Genomic DNA, 21,444 nt, shown 5'->3' on the forward strand with positions numbered 1-21,444 from the left:
TTGATGAGGTCTGCTGGAGCCCACTTTCCAAACACTTACATCTGTTCAACAATTATTAGAGCGTTTTTTTATCATAAAAAATTCAACACCCCCCAGCGTTGTGCAAGTGGAACCTGAAAATTTATGCAGCGAATGGAATATTTAATATCTCTCAGGAACGAAAGAAAAAAAAACGCTGATTTACTTAAAGATTCACCATTTAGCTGCGGCGAGAAGATTCCCAAACACAAAGCGGTATTCCCCAGATGAAGAACCTGATAAAGAGATACTGTGTGCTCAGGGCAACGTGCGCTGGTTTAAACTCTAACTAAAACTAAATGCCTCATGCTAGGGAGAAGATTAGCCTCAACGGTTTTATGTTTTGATTGGAAGATTGACAGTGAAGTAATTATCGGTTTCTTAATAAAAGAAAAAAAGCGTTTCATCGTTTCATTGTCAAAAAAAATTCATTTCTATTTTATCTGTATGGTGTCTTTTACGGTTGTAGTTACGTTGTCATTGGTTTGTTCATAAGATTTTGCACTTCCCTTTCGCACATCTAAAACCATCTGCACTACTTTTTAAATACCACTTTATTCTTATCTAATATATTTTCTCATAATCTCATATTTTCTATTATTTTCTCAATATTTTATATTTATATTTCTTTTTTGCTCATGCACAAATTTCTGAGCGGCCAAACAGGTTCACACGTGAATGTAATTAGTAGTATTTAAGTAGGTTTTTTTGTGTATCTGCACTTTTTTAGTGTTTCCATTTGGGGAGATTTTTACTTCACTACATTTCAAATTCAAATATTGTACTTTTTACTACATTTTGTGAAATTAATCGTTCCTTTTTAATTATGAGGATAAAAACGTAACTAGTGAAACGCAGCGAGCAACCAATCAGGATCGAGCTTGTTCTGATTGGCGCTTGGTGCATCTACTGATCACCAACATACAGTTCAGCATCAGTTCAACAGCAAGCAGAACATTTAGAGAGGAATAAATGATGAAGAAACTCCAGACTCGAACTCGACACAACACACGTGGCCTCATTTACATGATTTTTTTTAAGCGGTTTGTTCAAGATCATGATAATTTGAATAGATATCAATCAGTGTTTAACTCATTAATATCATTCTATTAATAGATCAGTGTGCTGAGAGTCACATTAGTTAATGAGGTAATTAATTGATTAAAATGATAATAGGAACATTACAGCCATAATAAATCATAGTATTTTGGATACGTAAGTACATTTGAAGGCAAATACTTTTGTACTTTTACTTAAGTAAATGTTTAAAGGGACACTTTTACTGGAGTCACATTTTAATGAGTGAATCTTCACTTTGACTCAACTACATGGATTGTGTACTTCATCCACCACTCTACATAACTATGTTTGTAACAAATAACATTTTAAAATCTTTTAACAATGAAGATTTCCACTTTGAGTTTATAAACAGAATAATAAACCTTTCATCATCTCGACACCGAAAGTCATTCATTATAGTTCCATCATTATTGCCGTTATGTTCACTGATAGACGCAAAACTGTTCATTGCAGACTGTTTGCATACTGTTCAATCTTCATGGTTCTTGAATGGAACCATCCACAGAAGTCTCATGTATCTTTAGGCTGTTCAAGATATGAAAAATTATAAATTCAAATCACGAGCCTTGTTTAAACGGCCTACACCGATAAACTAATAAAACAAGTTTCCTTAATCCACGCAAATACGGACGTCCATAAAATGACAGATGTCTCCAATAAAATCTGACCACGACCGAACCTATACATGCGATTGCCATTCATCACTTGACGTAAATTAGGTTGTATTTAAATACTCGCTGTGAAGTGTTGTGGATGCTTTTAGCAAGGAACAATAACGTATAATCGTCCCAGCAGGACAGATAAATGATTTCAAATATCAAACAGTGAACAATAAAACCTCAAAAACGTTCGGGATGAAATCTGCATCTGTACGCTATTTTTTTCTGTGAACATGTAATCGCCAATGACGTCTGATAGATCATAGTTGAAACTGTTTTACCACAGATACATCTCCAACCAACAAATCATTAAACACATTTTCTTTTCACTTAGCAGTATCTAGAATTTATACACAAAATGGTGCGACAAACAAAAAAAAACATTTTGTGGGCATCGGTTCTAAGAAAGCTACGGTCGGAGGAGAACAGTTAGAGCTGGCAATAACGCTCTAGAAAAAAATAAGCAGAAAAGTGTGGTGAGCAGAAAAGCATTTCGAGGCCACACAGCACAGAGGTTTAAGATACAAACAAGTTCGGAAATGATTTGACTGTCGTTCAAATAGTGAAACTCAAAACACTGGAGTAATTCCTTATTAAGTCTTATGTAAGGCGACGTGAAAGAGGACGAGGGTAAAAGCAGAAGCCTTTCGGCCACCTCCTGACTTCTTGAAGAGAAGAGCAATTCCCTGAGTCCCTCCGCTCTCTCCCTGGCTGGAATGCATTCTGACAGGCGGGAGGGATGACCCTGAGAATCACATTATGCATATTTCTAAGAACCTAGAAACAACCCCCACACCCTCCACCCCCGCCCTCGACTCCCAACACCATCACCCCTTTTTTTCCGCATTTGCATGTAGGAGACAGTTAAAATAAGGCCATAAATCAAGCGCAAACATATAAATGGATTTGCAGGAGATTGAAACCCTGCGAGAGTCTCCTGAGCAAATATTTCAAGGCCTGTCGCTGAGATATCCAGTGTCATTAAGCTGGCAGAGGCACTCGGACCACTCAGAGGGATATTCCCCCTCATTACATGACCAGGAAAATGGCCACGTATGGCCGGACTGATAAATCTATGTGCATATTTGGATGCACACTTTCTTTTTTTTTATTCCTTTCGGTCATCTGGGACCTGCGGTTAATGGAGTTTTATCACGTTTCCAATGAACCCAGATGACTGGATGGAAATGATGATGGTGGGGGGAGAAGGGGGAGGCGGGGGGTAGATCCAATACATTATCAGATTATTAGCTGGGTGTAATAACGCTTCGTAATCCATGACGCATGCTGGGCTACAATCGGTAAAGAGAGAAATGATCGTAGTTCCTTGTAAATGCACAAGACCCCAAGATTGGATCACAGGTGCTGTTGTGTTTGGTGGTGATGGTTTACACACCATAGGCTCCACCTCCCAACAAGGAGAAGCTCAAATTATGGCCATGTCCATACGCATATTTTTCTCTCTGTTCTGTCCACACTGAGACGCCGTTTTCAGCCAACGACAATGTAGCTTTTTGAAAAACGCTCTCCAAATTGGAAACATTTAAAAATGCAGTTTGGACTGCGAAAACGGAGGCTTTTCGAAAAGGATGACGCATTTTTAGTCTTTGCTGCAACGTTTCAAAGAGCTGGAAAGTAAATAGTCCCCAGGTGGAAATAACGCAGGTCGAAACCTCTTACGTTTTGCTCATGCGCTGTACAGCGTTTTTAGACTTTTCAGATTAGTATAGACGTAGCCTTAGAAAATTGTGAATGGTAGGTTCCGTTCCTTGTTTCTTTACCCACAGCAAATCAATCAACATTATCTATGTTCTATCACCGGATGGGTGTGGCCTCTTTCAGGGTGACTCCACCCTCATTTCCAGTTATATTCTACAATACTCTTGTTCACCAAATCTCAGGCCATGACACCGATGGAAGATTTTAGAGTGATGTGTTAGGGCTTGATCCTGGTCAGGGTTGTGTTGGACATCATCAAGTCTATCCTAGGAATCTTAGTGTGAATACACCTTGGATCAATCTTTAGTTAATCAGGAAACCACGGACATTCAGACATTTATTTACACACTGCAGAATCTGCAATCTGATGACGTGACATTTTTTGGAAGTCTGGAGGAAACAGGAGAACCCTGATTACACTCACACATAAGGAATATAAAGAAAGTGACCCGATGCCTTGATGAATTGTGTTCTTATGTGAAAGTCTGAAGCATTGCCTAGATTTCATAGGATTGGTTTTTTCCCCTCAATGTTGGAAATCATTACCCGTCATATGTAGCTATAATTCTTTTCATTAAGTACATCATAAGTTAATTATTGAATGTAATCAAAGGTTTTTTTTTGTTGCATGGAAATGTAATTGAGTATTTATACAGATCCTTTAAAGTGATACTTATAAAGCGACCAAATTCAAATATTTACCCATTTCGTAATTTTTTTGCGTGAAAAATTGCTCCGTCGTATTTAAATAATTGAGAGAACGCGCGCTACATTAAAACCCTGTAAACGTCTCCGTTTGAATTAGACACCGTTTTTAACGTTAGTCCAAAAGATTTTTTATTTTTATTTTTTTTTGGGGGGGGGGGGGGGGGGGGGGGGGGGGGGGGGGGGGGGGGGGGGGGGGGGGGGGGGGGGAATAAAAATGCATTACTGTTTAATTAATATCAAGGCGAGGACAAACAACATTATCGTCATGTGAATACATAAACGATGCTGCTAGCCTCGTTTATTATTTATAAGAGTGGACTCGTAATCACATTACATTACGGTGCTAAGAAGCTGCGAGGTCAGGAGCGGTTTGCGTTAATGGGCCAAGCAGCATGTTGGACATTACTCATCATTTAATAAGGCTTCTAAGTGTCAGCTTGATTGGCGTTAATGGCATTGTTTTAGCGTGGGGGAAACTTTTCACGGCCAACGTGTCAGGCCGTCTCTGAGCGCTCGCCGCCCCCGACAAGCTGTCAGTACAACATTCGAAAGGACACATTTGTACGGCTTCGTGGGTCCAATTAATATTTGAAGACGTTAATGTAGATTGTAATGAGCGTTTAAAAAGTGGGACACCGAGACCTTCAGAGACCCCCGTTGCTGAAGCGGAGCAGCTTTTTCCCCAAACAGGCAAATTACAAAACATGTTGCGCCGAACGCTTTACAGGGTAAATAAAAAAAAGTCTTTTTTGTGAGATACGAGAGCTTCCTTTCAAGCGTGGCGTCGTGCCAGTTTGGCCTTTTTTGCTGGGAAGGAGCCATCATCACATTTTTATTGATGTCATTCTATGAGAGAAACACACATAATCCATCCCCGAGGATTTAAAAAGGATTTCTTTTTTAATTCTGTGTAGGATCCAACGTCGTATAGACCACCTAACGATGACGATGATACCTGTTCAACCTTTAGCACATACTGTTCAACCTTCACACACGTCGCACACCAAAGAATGTAAATAGGTCTCGCAAATAATATCGCTAATCAATGAAGCCTCATTAGCAAAAGTCGCAATAATGACAAGCTTGTCATTTTTTTTTTAAATGCAGAGTCACCCTGTGAAGAAAGACACACTTCTGAATGCCTTTGAATCATTTACATAACAAAGCTCCGAGCACCTCTGTGGAGCGGGAAAAGAAATAATACAGCTCTCTATTAACATGCCAGGAAAATATATACACACAAACACACATGCACAAACATATGCATAAATGCATGCATGCACGCACAAAAACTCACACATACACACTTTCTACAATAAAAGTATCTGACACGTAAAACCCGAAGATCTCGGCGCTTGCTCTGTGAGCGTGAATACACAGTCAGCAAAATAGAGAGGGGAGAAAATAAAAGGTGAGAGAGGAAAGAAAAAAAAAGAGAGATGGAGAAAAAAAGATCACCTTTCCCCCTCAACTACAATCCCCACAGCCACCTATACATACACCCCTAATGCTCCCCCCTTCTCATTGCTTTACATCCGACCCCCCCCCCCCCCCCCCCCCCCCCCCCCCCTTCATGCATCGAGCGCCCCACTTGGAAAGACACAGGATGAAATGACATTATGCATATGAAAATGTCCAGAAAGATGTTTGATTTATGTATGCATTAGATGCAAATTCTATTACAGGACACAAGGCGGCTGTGCGATTTCTCTCGGAACACTCGGCTGCCCTGATCAAACCCGATCTCATTAATTCCGACAAGGGGAGAAAGATAGAAGGAGCGAAGAAAAAAGAGGGAGAATTGGAGGAAATTTACAACCCCGGACACAGATTTAACAAAAAAAAAAAAAAAGAGGTGGGAGAGTAAATTGCATTCCAGCCTCTAAGGCCACAGCAGACTGACTTTCAGCAGCCCGGCAGAAGACCACCAGAGACACGACTTTGAAAGCTCGCAATATGCAGAATGAGGAAGGCATAAAGATGCACAATATATTCGGTGCTGCATAGATTTGTGGTCGTCTTGCTTGTGGATGGGGGTTTGCCTTATCGTGGAAGTTTCTAGAAAAGAAAGGAAATCAGGGCCAATTGATAGATATAAAAAATAGATGCCTGATACATGAATAAAATATATGACACCCAATTTTTGTTTAACTTTGTGGTTTTTTTTTTTTTTTTTTTTACTGCATTTCAAACCCTCATTTGTACCACGTGTGGAGGCTTAGATTTTAATATCGCCCATACCTGGCAACCTTACACAATTATGCTCAAAGACACACACTCGCACACCAGACCGATTCAACTGCACAAGTGTTTTTAACTCTCTGATCATAACTGGCTCATTAGAAGCTCCGCCTCTTTCTCTGAACTCACATCAGTACGATTTTAACAAACAAACCCTCCTTATGAGGTCACTTCCTGTCCTCATAATGAAATTTTGTTTTTTGTTGAGAGCTCATTAATAAAAAAAATAAATAAATAAATAAAATTACTGAGGTAATTTAGTAGCTACATTTTAACTAAACTAGATAGCTTCAACACCGTTTCTTTCCCCCTTCCCCTATTCACCATTAAACCCTTGTATAAATACACACACTCTATTTTGGACTCTTTTATTATGTGTGTGTGTGTGTTCATGTGTGTACTGCGTTAATAGTTATACGCCCAGACAATAACGCTCAACCCTAACATTAATGGTGTGTTAATGATACGTAGCAAAATTGGTTTTAGTCGTTCAGTTCGATACCTTCAAAAAACATCCCGTAATAAGCTCACTATAACCCGACAGCATTGTTCTTCCGGCTCCTTCATCTCCAGTGACATCACCGACATTGTGGACTCCCCTTCTATTTTCCCCTCACCTATTTTTTGTGCAGCTCCAGTGATTGAGGTCAGGCTCAGGGTCCTTTACTGGTCCAACTAATGTGATTGCATCAGAAGCAATACCCCTAAACTACATCAGTCCGCGATCTGCATGCTAATTGGCTCCACTGTCCTTGGCAATGACCTTGGGTTTTTTTTTCCCCCTCAGCATGGGGGGTTGGAAAGAAAATACAGCGTCCACGGAGCGACTTGTGTGGCGAAATCTCGGGTTCGCAAACACCCCCCACCCTCTCACCTCCGACGTTATCTACCCTTGCTCTATGCATCAAATTAGAACAAACGGCCAGGGCTTTATTCGGAGGGTAAGCCTGCGTGACCTCTGGTGACAAGAGACGTTTCCCCGCCGCTGCACACGGCCACTGACACGACACCTCGCTCCTGCATGAGCTTAAGGAAAGAGCTGCGCTCGCGATGCAAATACGCAAAAAAGGGGCGAAACGGCGGAACGCAAAAATAAACGCACACGTCCGGGACGCCTCAGAGACTAAGAAAGCGTTAAAAGGTACGGTCCGTCGTACGTTGTTTTTGATTTACGTGAAAACTTCGCTCTGCGATTGACGACGGTTCGTCGGCGAAGAAACTTGTCCCGTACTCGTTAGCGTCGAAATCCAACTCGCCCTCGGTTACATCCCGTTGGATGCATTTGGGGTAATTGGGAAAGAGTGCAAATTGGATTTATTTTTGCCTGAACTACTGCTTTAAGCTTCTCAGCAACACCTGGAATATTCCACCACACTGGACAGTAGTGCAAACGGTCAATAAGGTATAAAAAAATGAAAAAAAAGCTTACAGTTAGTTTGAAAGCCCTGATTTCCAGTGTATACCGAAAAAATGTATAAATAAATAAATAAATAAATAAGAACAATCCTGGTGTCATGCATAAACATGTCAGTTTAATGCTTGGCCACTCGACCGCTTCGTTGGCGCTCGAGGGTCACGGTGTGTGCAGGTACTCGCTGAGTTCAGTAATTAGGTGCGGTGCCTTGTTAAGGAGCCGAGCTCATTTGTGAGATCAGGGCCCAGGGTTGAAGGAAGTAGAGTGTAAAGTCTGGAGCGTGGACAACCCGGTTGGCATCCAGGCTTCCTTCACTCAGGAAAAGTCTGTTCATGCTGGAAAACAACTATTTCAACAACACGCAAGCATCTATAACGCTATACTCTTTTTTATATACAATACGGGGTACGGGGTAGCAAAGAACAGAACAGGATTTAAACTGCAAAAACAAATGTCACTCTCGACAAGCTCATGCTAACCACCAACAGGATTAGCGACATGTGATTAGCATAGTCCATACTGTCGCTAGTCTAATGCTAACTACCTACCATTAACAACAGCTACACCAACAAAGCCATAAGACTCCTTAATACAAAAGGGACTGAACTCACACTTATACACACACACACACACACACACACACATGCAATTCAAATGAACAAATTCAATTAATTTGTTTGCACAAATTGCTGCTAAACATATAGTTTAAATAGATAAACTTATTTCTACTATAGAGTCTTTCTTTCGGCTTCTCCCGTTAGGGGTCGCCACAGCGGATCCTCCGCATGTTTGATTTGGCACGTTTTTATGCTGGATGCCCTTCCTAACGCAACCCTCCCCAATTTATCCAGGCTTGGGACCGGCACTGAAAGTGGCTGGGGTTGGTTCCCTGACCGGGGATCGAACCCGGGCCGCAGCAGTGAGAGCGCCGCAGCCTAACCACTAGACCACCAGACTATAAACTCATCACTGCAATGTCACATGTTTACTGTCTCACTGTCTTGTGATGTTTGCATCAAATATTTGCACACATATTTGCACACATTTACTTTATGTAGTGTCTTAGTTTGTGCTATTTTGTGTTAATTGATGTTGTTTCATGCGGCACCTTGGTCCTGAAGCGACGCGGCTACATTTTAATGTGTACTGTACTGTTTATGGCTGAAAAGACAATAACAAAAGAGTAAAAAAAAGTTCTGAGCAGGGATTTGTTTATGACAAACTTGTTTCAGAGTCACATGACTCCCAGCTCACACAAAAAAAAACCCTCTCCTTTTAGGAAAAGTAAAGTCCGTGTCATTCGACCGCTCAGTGCATCAGCTACCGTTTCAAGGTGGATGCGTCGGGACGAACTTCTGAGGCGCGCGCTCGGGTTGAAACGGCTCCTCGCGAAGCAGATGCATTCGCCTTGGCACTGATTATTCCGCGCGAGAACAGCCAGGCAATCTGCTAGGCTAACATATGCTCAATACAAAACACGCTGGAGACTGACAGGTAGCGGAGGGAGAAAAATCTGTCTATATGTTTGAGGACGGATGCAGACGGCACGCCGCGTTATGGGCATGTGTTTCTCTTTCGCGTCGAAAGGAACAAAAAAAATAAACGAATGCAGCAGATAGGAGGATAGAGAGAAAGGTATAGGGGAAAAGTTCGGATTTTTACGCTTTTTTTTTTTTTTTGCTAAACTCCTCCGTGAAATCGTCGACATTTGTTTCCTGGGTTCGTTTCGGAGCAAATGTATATGCTGGATAAAAAAAAGGATTCCTACCATGAAGTGTTTTAGACAAGATAGAAAACAGCATACCAGGATTGTTAGGTAAAGTGTTACACTGTAGCGTAACGCTCGAACAAAGACAGATCCAAAAAGAAAATTGAGGAATCATGTTAGCATGTTAGCAAAGCAACACCACGTCCATGAGATACAATTTACAGTTAAAGTTCAGCTCCACGTATTAGATTTCTTTTTTTACATTTACTTATTCCCTTATATATTTATTTATTTATAATAATATATATTTTTTATCTTACTTGTAAAAGATACACACACTATAATAATAAACATTTGTGACACCTGAATAAAAGTATATATCTTTTTTTACTTCTTCTTGAAAATCCAATTACACATTTAGTCCCCATTTGCTAGTAAATGGGGTCACCCTTAGTCACCCTTGTGTTAGTAAATTCAGGTAGTGATGTAGGTGAGAAGGTGAGGAAGCCTGGGGTGCAGTCAGCGTTCACATTCATCCCAAAGATGTTCAATAGGTTTGGATATCTATAGCAGGAGATCCTCCACTCCAACCCATGTGCAGCAGATCTTCATGGAGCTGGTTTTGTGCACAGGGGCATCATCATGCTGGAACATGTTAAATAGCAAAGTTAGATAGTTAGCATATTGTTTGTTTAAAAAAAACATGTCCTATAACAATATGCTAACTATCTAACTTTGCCAAATACTGTTAAGCTTGCAAGAGCTTCCTAGATGTTTGTTAGTTTTGTGGTTAACCATAAACCATCAGTTGTTTAAAGATTACGTACACATCATCTGAAGCTCTAACAATAACCTTATATTTGTTACATTGAGTTGTGAAACTTCACACAGTTAAAGCATAAAAAACCCAGCTTAGCTAGCTAACTCCGCTAGCAAACTGCTGTACATTTTCCCACATGGAGGAGTTTTGAACTCTAAGTTATAACAGTCTATAATTTAAAACAATGTACCCGATCAAAAGATGAGTTTTAACATGAGTGATTAATGTGACTGTTAATTAGCCGAGGTATATGACATAGCTACATGCATTTCAACCTTCTGCCTAACGTGACGCAAATGTCAATGACCTGGTTTGTTGCATAAAACAATAAGAACATGCACGTGTCTCTCAAAAATGATTAAAGACGAGATGTTTCCAAACTTTTGACAGGCTCCGTAAAACATAAAAACCTGTTCAGTATTGAACTTCAACAGAGCTAAATCGCATTATTTAGAGACGAGCACCAAATTCAAACAAGCACTCGAATTTGACTGTTGAACTGTGTTTAGATTTCGGTTTCGAACTTGCACTGCGCAACATGACTGAAGGTGAACAGAAAAAAAAGGTCAATGCGAATAAATGCTTAAGATGCTTACAGATCTCTCTTTCTCTCGCTCTCTCTCTCTCTCTCTCTCTCTCTCTCTCTCTCTCTCTCTCTCTCTTTTATACCTTTTTTGTGACTTCATTTTTATGTCCCATTTAAAAGCCAAACGCATCAGGCAAGTCACTCAAAGTGGGACTCGTGGGACATGGGAGCCCTGGATCTGCCCATCATTAGACACAGTCTTACACTCGCATTACCTTTGTTCAGGCTGTAAAAAAAATCTCTCTCTCTTTTTTTTTTATAATATCTAATCACAACCTATTCATGAATGGAAAAAGTTTTTTTTTTTACATCGTTTTATATTTTTTTAGATCTCCGCTATAGGGTTCAAAGTAGCAGAAGGATCGCTTGACTGCGAATTTGCACAAAATAGATTTTATGAAAAGGATTATGAGGAGGATTAAGATCAGAGGAAATTCGCCTTCAAATCCGCCGAAATGAAAACGTCGCTGTCTGTTTATTTGTTCAGCAAATAATTAAGGAATAAAACACTTGCACTAGGCATTTGTTTCTATAGCAACAACTACAAACGCGCTTCCATAGTAACCACTGGAAACGCGTTTCTATTGTAACAGCTAGGTATTTGTTTCTATAGTAACGATTATACAGTAACAATCACAAACCTGTTTATATAGTAACAACCACACATTTGTTTCTATAGTAACCACGACAAACGTGTTTCTATTGTAACAAGTACACATTTATTCCTATAGTAACCCCTATAAGCGTTTCTATAATAACAACTACACATTTGTATCTATAGTAACCACCACAAGTGTGTATCTGTAATAAACACCACAAACGTGTTTCTATAGTAACCACTACAAGAGTATTTCTATAGTTACAGCTAGGTGTTTGTTTTAATAGTATCAACTACACATTCGTTTTTAAAGTATCCAGCAAAAACGACTTTCTTTAGCAACAAATACACATTTCTATAGTAATCACCACAACTGTGTTTATGTAATAACAAGCACATGTTTCTACAGTAACAGGTACACATTTGTTTCTATAGTAACCACTATTTGTGTGTTTCTCTAGTAACTACCACACACATGACTAACACATTTTTATAGTAGCAACTAAGTAACAAGTACATATTTGTTTCCATAGTAACCATAGTAAGTTTCTAAAGTAACTATCACTAACATGTTTCTATAGTAATACAACTACACAATTGTTTTTACAGTAACCCCTAAAAAAACATTTTAATAGTAACGACTAAAATTTGTTTCTGTAGTAACCACCAGTATTAGTTACTATACTAATCACCACAAACGTGTTTTCTATAGTGACGACTACACATCTGTCTCCATAGAAGTACAAAATGAGTGAATGACTACAATCCTGAGGGGAAAAAACAAACACCTTCTGCCAATTAGATCTAAGAATCAACAGTGGAAGGGTATGTGGTGTACATTGTGCAACCTTTGACTGTATTGTTTTACAAATTGTTTACAAAAAAAAAAAAAAAGAGTAGTGGCCATCTTGTCGCTGAATCACTTCTTCTGAATCACCGCTAGGTAGACGCCTTACAATTTGATTTTTATTTTACAATTTACTTACGATTAGTTCAGTGATTAGTGAAGTTTTTTTTTAATGGTGTTACTCGAACAACCAAAGTTCTAACCTGCATGTAACACAGTTTTATACTTGAAAAATCTGGGGTTAAAAAAGTGAAATCATTATAAGATGTAACTTAATTGTTCGTAAAAGATATATGTTTGTTTTAATACATGTTTTTTTATATTTGCTTTTCATTTAAACATATAGCTATTTTTTGGCTCTTTTCAACACATTCCAGCAATGAAGCGCTGTTTTTTTTTTTTTTTTCCTTCAAAGAGAAAAGTAGTTACTAACTTAATTTTCGACATTCTGTTCCTTTTCAGTTGGAGTTATTTTTTCCTGCTTTGACACACCGCCGGTAAATCTGCAGTCTCCTCGGCACGTCCGTGGCAGCAGCTAAATACGAGCAAACAAAGGCACAACAAAGCGCCTCTTCTCAATTTTCCAAATGACTTGTCCATTTTATGAGAATACATTTTTCCCCCTGTTCTCTGCCATGCCTCTCTTTCTTTTTTTCCCCTCCTCACTCCCCCTCTCAACAAGGCAATCACCTTTCTCATATACATCTGTACAAATTGATTTCCTCTTTACAAGAGAAGATAAAGACCATGGCAACAGAAATACCTGTAAGTGAGGGATAATTACTGAGCGAGACGCCCCCCGTGGAGCCCACTCACCAAGTCCCAACAACATGCATTTAAAACCTCAATAGCGCTCGAAAGCGTCTCGCGAATAAGCCCGAGATTTGATTAAAATTATAGTTCTTTTGCTCTTACTTCATCTATTAAGATAAGCATCTTGCTCGGGACATTTTTATATATACGTATAAAGATGGGGCCTGGTACAATTTAACATTTTCCTCCTGCTGATCGGCATAAAAGGATCCCGAAGGGCCGCCACTTTCCTCTCACCTGTATAAAGCGCGTGGCTCGAGAATGGCAAATGTCTGTTAGGCACAGATTTCCACAAAGACGCTCAGAGAGAAAATGTCACACTGTTGTTTGCCTTTTCGTTCACTTTCCGACAATCCTTTGCTTGCAATTAATACACACACTACATGAACAAACGTATTGGAGCACTTGACGTTTCCAACCATATTTGGTTCTTTTGCAAGCAGTAACCACAAAGTTTTTTTTTCTGTACCTGAATGCCCCACAGTGCATTATTCCTCTTTTTCACTTCACACTGAGGCGTTCAAATATACGGTTACTAGAGCACTATGGTTACTATAGCAACCAAAATTTCTCAACCAATCAGGTTGTCCGACTTTGTATTTATTTACACAGTAAATGAATCAGTTTCTCAAAGACAAAATTGATTCTTCTGATTCGTTTGAATTTCTGTTCGGGTTCGACGCGGCTCACAGCGAGACGATCGAAAGCAAACAATCATCGGTTCATTTTGGAAACAAAAATAAACAGATTTTTTAGCGTACATCTGCAAAAAAAAGAAAGATTGGTTCCAGATGTCACCAGAGTGTGATTATTGCGTTCTTGCACGAACAATCGCAAAGAGACAGAGAACACGCCACTTTCCTTTCTGTATCATAAATGTTGCAGGAATAAAATACGGAGAAAAATCTACAAAATCAACACCTGGAGGAATCAGAATTCAATTACTTGCTTTACTTCTTCTTACTGTCATCATTTAAAATAAGAAGAGCATTAAATGTCTAAGCGTCGACTGTATTAGCTAAATTATTACAATTAAGGTCATCAGTGTCTTACTTGAGTGGTCAAGTGGAATGAAATCAAGGCATTAGGTCCTGCACACACACACACACACACACACACACACAGACACACACAGTGTGGAATGAAACCACGAACACTCCTGGCACTTATTAATTAGGCTCAAGATTTCCGAGCATATTCTGCATGTTTCTCCAGTCACGCACGTAGGCGTCTGAAGGAGGGAGAGAAACGTTCCGTCACACGCAATAATCCAGCAGCTAGAGTTTGTCAGGCGCAATTACTCGCCGTTAAAGGGGTCAGACGTTTCAGGTCTGCTGTGAAGATACGTAGCCCAAGGGTCATGTCAACAGTGGATAACCAAACAGCCAGAGTTACAGCATGATCATCAATCTGTATGAACCAATGGCTGGAGGTGAACACAGAGACGGGCAGTATTTATGATGCGTGTATTTCACGTGCGTATTTCACATATAAAAAAGGATTTTGTTACTTGTATTTGAGAGGGTTGATGAAAATGGCTTCATATTTTGTTTGAAAATTTTGGATTGTTTTGCACTTTGTTAGAAGTTCTACATGATGACATCATAAAAATGCGGCGTCTGATTGGTGCCAACTCGGTCGTTTGCGCAGACTTGTTGAGATCAGACCGGAAAATTGATCCATATAAAAGAAGGTGGTGAAGGTGAGAAACATGCAGGCTGCCAGCTTTCAATCGTATGATGATTGATAAATAAACATCCGATTGCCAAATATCAACCCTAATTGAAGTTTAGAAGGTTTAGGATTTTGCATACCATTGCATGAATGACTGCCTGACACATAATATATTATTATATTGATCATATAATAATAAATATAATAATAACTAATGATTAATTAGCTGGAAACTAGTTGCTATGAATGCAGTTGTTTTCTTATGAATGACTTGTTTGTCATTGACTCGGTGTTGCTGATGTAAAGCAGCCCTTCGTTTCCAAACTAAATAAATTAGGATACAATTATAAGTCATTAGCAAACCGTTTAACATTGAACTGTTGGTTACTTTAAAACTAACCTTCATCTGGGAGATCACAGGGATTGTATATGTGAATATTTGATCTGTTAACTGGTTGCATATGTCGGATTTCTTGTGTGACTCGACCCAGAGAAAAGCTGTTGTTATCAAACATTGTTTAATGGTATAGAGGTCAAACAGGCCAATTGATGGAAGGTTTGGGAAGAAATTTCATGCTCCTATATAAAAGTATTTTTTTATATTTTTAAAATAAAAATATACACTAGTTTATTTTGATACACATGGTGGCTGCTGGATTTTGTAGTTTATTTTGATACACATGGTGGCTGCTGGATTTTGTAGTTTATTTTGATACACATGGTGGCTGCTGGATTTTGTAGTTTATTTGATACAATACGTATCACAAGTAAAGATGTTTAAAAATACATTTTGATGAATCTTTGCCCAACACTGGGTGAGGAAAATCAAACACAGAAAGGAAATCCTGATGTTAGACATGCTGTGAGGTTGAACTGTTGGAACATCTACCCAGAAGAGTGGAGGTTATTATAACAGCAAAAAGGGAACTACGAGGTGGTTTTAAAAAGATTCGAGACAAGTCTTTTTCCCTAGAAAGTACTTTATTTATCTTCCTTCAACCATCTTTAATATATTCTCATTGCACATCTGTACAGATGTTTGCTGAAAATGTAGATAAAAATAGATAAAAAAAAAGATAACATCCATACAGTTACAGCTGCTGTGGTAAACAGGCAAAAGTTGCTCCTCTGCACTGCACCATTTTCTTTGAATTCCAAGATTTATTTTTCTTTCCAATTTGCTTTGATACTGTTTTACTCCACCTGAGGGACCCTGCAGAAGAAGAAGCAGTAGAAGGAGAAGGAAAAGGAGGAGGAGGTTCCTCATATACAGGTGTTCTTCGCGTTCAGACCGAGCGTGATTCCTCCAGAGATGGAGGAATAACACACTGATAGCATGTAGTGTTCAAGCCTTGATCAAAATCCCCACCACCACCACCACCACCATGGAGGAGGAAGCTGAATAGAAAGGAACAATAAAGTTGATTAGCAGCACGGTCTAAAAGAAAGTAGAACTCCCAGTTGTTGTTGTTTGGCTTTTTTTTTCAGCGTTTAGAAGTCAGTCACTGCCGTTGTCTTTGTTTGCACGTCAAACTTTCGTTGATGCACCGAAGAAAAAAAAAAACAGGGGCTACGCGCATACGCGTACGCTGATTCCAGAGAGCAAAAGGATGACTAATATTCTCCCACCATGGAGCAGAGCCATCATTCTCGCTGGCAGAGCCCAAAGGAAAGCCATGGCTGCGTCCTAATGAGCTGTTCAGAGATGCGGCTGCCTAATGGTACTTCGTAAAAGATCCCCTCGGCTGCCCCAGAGCCCTCTACCTGAGGAGAAGAAGGACACGGAGTGTACCGGGGAGATGGGGCTGGGGGTGGGGTTGCTGGTGGAGGAAAAGGCGAATTGGAGATAATCTGTGTCATTCATATTACGCACCCTGACACAAATGATCAGATAATTCACATTCGAAGTGAATTAACATCTGTTGTTTGAATGGGGCTAATGTCTAGCAATTCATCAATTTCACAGGGCTTCGGATTGCTGACCAGAGATGCGCACAACATTCCCGGGTTTGGACTGGGTGTACGAGCGGCTCCGATAAAAAAAAAAAAAAAAGATGAATAAAATAATAATAATAATAATAATAATAATAATAATAATAATAATAATAATAATAATACTCTCCAAAAAATCTGGTTAAAGAAATCTGAAAAAAGAACCATTCATGAGATGTTCCAGGCCACATAGTTGATTCTGTGCTCACACATTCTCAATATAATCAAAATACTATCAAATAACAAACATGTGCATCATTAATCAATACATTATATTTTGACAAAACGATTAGGACACCTGACTTTTCCAGCTATATGTGCTTCTTGTCCAACTGTTACTACAAAGTTGGAGCCCCACATTTGTATACTGTACAGTAGGCTGCCTTTGGATGCTCTAGAATTACATTTTACCTTCACTTGAACTACAAGATCCAAACCTGCTCCATTATGTACACAAAGCCAGCTCCACGAAAATCTTCTTTACATGGTTTGGAGTGGAAGATCCCCAGCTATAAAGCTCTAAACCCTATTGATCACATTTGGGATCTGACTGCACCCCAGGTTTCCTCACCTTCTCACCTACATCAGTACCTGACTTTACTAACACTCTTGTGGCTGACAGAATCTCCACACAAGTCAAATCTAGTGGAACATCATCTCAGAAGAGTGGAGGTTATTTTAACAGCAAATGGAGATTAAATGTGGAATGTGATGTTTAACAAGAACACGGGAATCTTATGCTCAGGTGTCCACCAACTTTTTTTTTAAATAATACTGTTTGGGATTGTGTAGATATTAAACATCATACAGATGTTCCATCTGTAATAATTCTTTGAAAGCACAACCACCGTTTCACATGATCAGTTTTAAACAAAGCAGTTCCTGCTAATCATAGTTAGCTGTTACCTTACAGCTCAGTGTACATATATATATATATATATATATATATATATATATATATATATATATATATATATATATATATATATATATATATATATATATATATATATATATTTATTTATTTATTTATTTAATCTTCAGAACTGCATCCATCCAAGAAGTTGAGGGAAATCTGTGGTTATGTATGTATAAAATATTTTAAAATAAAAAAAAATACTTAGCCAATGAGAAGTAAGATATAAATCTGTAATTTATATTTTTTAATCTTTAAGGCTCAATAGAATACAAAACCTACATTAAAACAACACTAATGTTTTGTAAAAACATGACGAAAAAAAAATCGTTATGTCGTTTAAATGAGAACTTGTAAACTATGAGCTTATACTTTTTATGCAGAGTATAAAATAGTTGCTTTTTTGTTCCTTTATAAATAAATAAATAAATATATATATATATATATATATATATATATATATATATATATATATATATATATATATATATATATATATATATATATACTTCTGAAAGAATTTGGTCGTTTTCCTGTAACAGCAAATCTTAAAATAACATTTTTCTGTGGGAATGTTTTTCCTGAAACCGTAAAATCATCCTTTATATTCGTTCGTAGTTACCCTTTATGTTGTTCTGTACAGTGCACATGTCGGAGGTATTGTAGGACACGTGAGAAATGCAGGAAGTGATCGCTGATGTGACGGTATTTGTTTTAACCTTGCTGAACTGTCCATTACACAAGACCAAAATATCTATTTACATCAGCTATGAACGATTATTTTACAGTATTTGTTCTGGATAGTCACTAGCCTACAGCATGTGTGTGTGTTTGTGTGTGTGTTTGAGTGCGTCCTCGGCGGCGTATGTGAACTTCCAAAAAGGAAATGAAATCCTGGGTGGGTGAGTGCAAATAAAAGAAAAAAAAACAAAAAGTCTTATTGAAAAAACAAAACAAAACTAGTGCAATTAAATCAAGCTTAATTCTATTTTGATAATTGCCGGCGTTTGAGGCCTGGGCTCGCCGTCGGGGATGTTGTGACTTGTGTACGAGACTGACAATGAAGTCGGCAACAACAGCTGCTCGGCGGCGGCTAGCTCATGTAGCTCACCGCTCAAGTCTTGTCAGTCACATTTCCCCTAATTAACTAACATCTGCTTTCCATTTTCGGTTACACTGCATCGCCAGCTTGTCTCATCTGAATTTGTGACTCCTGACCTCCCCCGAGGAAGGCGCTACTGTCAGAAGAAGCCCACCGAATCCAACCAAGTGCCACGGGGAGAGAAAGAGAGAGAGAGGAAGAGAGAAAAAGAGAGAGGGAAAGAAAAGGATGCTTCCTTGAAAGCAGAAACAGGCCGTGATTGAACGGGAGAGGAGCTGTCGCTCGTGTCAGTGAACCTCAGACACACGTTCAGAGCTTGAGACGGGAGGAAGAGCTAGAGACGGAGAAAGAGAGAGACTGGCACTACATTTGGGTCCTCACTTTAACCATCCTCCTGTGACTTTCATTTTTCGGGGTAAACCTCCACCCACAAAGGACTAAAATACCCAACATTGTACACTGTCAGTCCCTTGGGCTCGGTTTATTCCCAATTTATCTCAGCTGTGAGTCTGTGTGTGTGTGTGTGTGTGTGTGTGTGTGTGTGTGTGTGTGTGTGTGTGTGTGTGTGTGTGTGTGTGTGTGTGTGTGTGTGTGTGCGTGTATACGTGTGTGCATGTGTTTGCCTGTGTGTGCAGTATGCATACAGAATGAGAAGGAAATAAATAATACCGGTTCCTGCACAGCACTCAAAAACACCTGAAACAGCAACTTAAAAATAAATCAGGAGCCATAAAAATGAATAAAAAAATTACATTGAGCAGACAGACAGACAGACAGACAGACAGACAGACAGACAGACAGCTAAAGTATTGAATTATTGAATATCAATAGTTACTAAATACTAAACAATAGATTATATCACAATATTAAAACTGTTACACATAATAATCATACACGTAATAAAAAATTGTTGTAATTATTAACTATTATTAATTATGTACACCTTTCTATTTTACCTTTAATCATACAAAATAATTGATATATTTATGGGTTTGTGTACTTAATGATTTGCTATTTATGAATTTTGTTCATAAACATTAATTAATCTATTTGTTATATTTAAAAAAATGTATATATATATATATATATATATATATATATATATATATATATATATATATATATATATATATATATTTATGTACACACATATTTGCTTAAAAGAATCTTCCCTCTATCTATCTATCTATCTATCTATCTATCTATCTATCTATCTATCTATCTGTCTATCTGTCTATCTATCTATCTATCTATCTATCTATCTATCTATCTATCTATCTATCTATCTATCTATCTATCACGTTTCCTCACTTAGAATGGTTGATATGACAAGTGAGTACAGTAAAAAAAACCGAATAAAATCAAGGTTGCCATTACACGAGATTTGAATGTGTTTATTTCACAGGCGGTAATTATTTCTTCAATTTAATAAAAAATAAAAAATAAATGTATGCTGCCTGCCTAAAGGTTGTTTTATTACTTTATATTATATCATACTGTATTATACACCTTGGACTTCATTGTTGGTCAAATTTACCCTACGATTTATTACAAATGTAGTGAATCTCCCAGGTTTTGACATTGAAGGACAAGTGAATACAATAAGGGAAAAAAAAAAAAAAAATATATATATATATATATATATATATATATATATATATATATATATATATATATATATATATATATATATATATATAAAATCAACAAATGACTGCATTTCTCTCCCCCTTTGGTGTGAAAAGTAGATTCAAGAACACTTTTAAATAATTTGTTCAATTTGTTCCACAGCCAAAGAAAAGCGGCTTGGTTGGAAATTCAGATTCATTAAAACTTAATTAATATGCATCATTATGTAAATGAGGTTGCAGCTAATGAGTTCTTAAAAGAAGCCTCCCTTAATTAGTTCACTTTTAATGGCATCATCATTTATCTTTTTTCCTTTGAAGCAGAATGACGCGAGGAAACTAGCCTCTCCCGAAAGTGCGAATTTTTTTTCTTTTTTTTTCTTTCTTTTTTTTATTATTCTTATTTCCTTAATTTTTATATGATTAAGAATGCATTTAGAGAACTAAGTAAATAGGGGGGGGGTTTCAAACTCGTCAAGATTCGCCTCTTTCCATTAAAAACAGCCTCGGTGGATAGTGGGAAGTTAAAGGGAAAGTGTCCTCCTGCTGAACAATCAAGAGACTCTCACAATTATCTCTTCGGCATCTCGGAGTGGCTTCATTGCAGCTAAATCGGAGCGAGAGAGCGTAATTGCTCCCTCCATTTGGGCCGAGCGTATAGGTTTCTGCAGCTCATTACTGTTTATGGAGTTTTCGATGCACGGCCTGGGTTTATGGAAAGGCGAGAAAAAACCTACCGTGACGTTACACGATTTTTCTTCTTTTTTTTTTTTTATCTTCACAGATATTTGCATCAGGTGCATTTTAAAATCATTGGCGGGCTTTTACGATCAGGCTTCTCTTTCTGAAAATAATAGGAGCTAGTTATATATTTTACAAGGAAAACCTCAAATCGTTGAAGAAATGGAAACATTTCTAGGT

The sequence above is a fragment of the Silurus aristotelis genome (genome assembly GCF_946808225.1).
Source record: "Silurus aristotelis genome assembly, chromosome: 9".
In the NCBI taxonomy this organism is placed as follows: Eukaryota; Metazoa; Chordata; class Actinopteri; order Siluriformes; family Siluridae; genus Silurus; species Silurus aristotelis.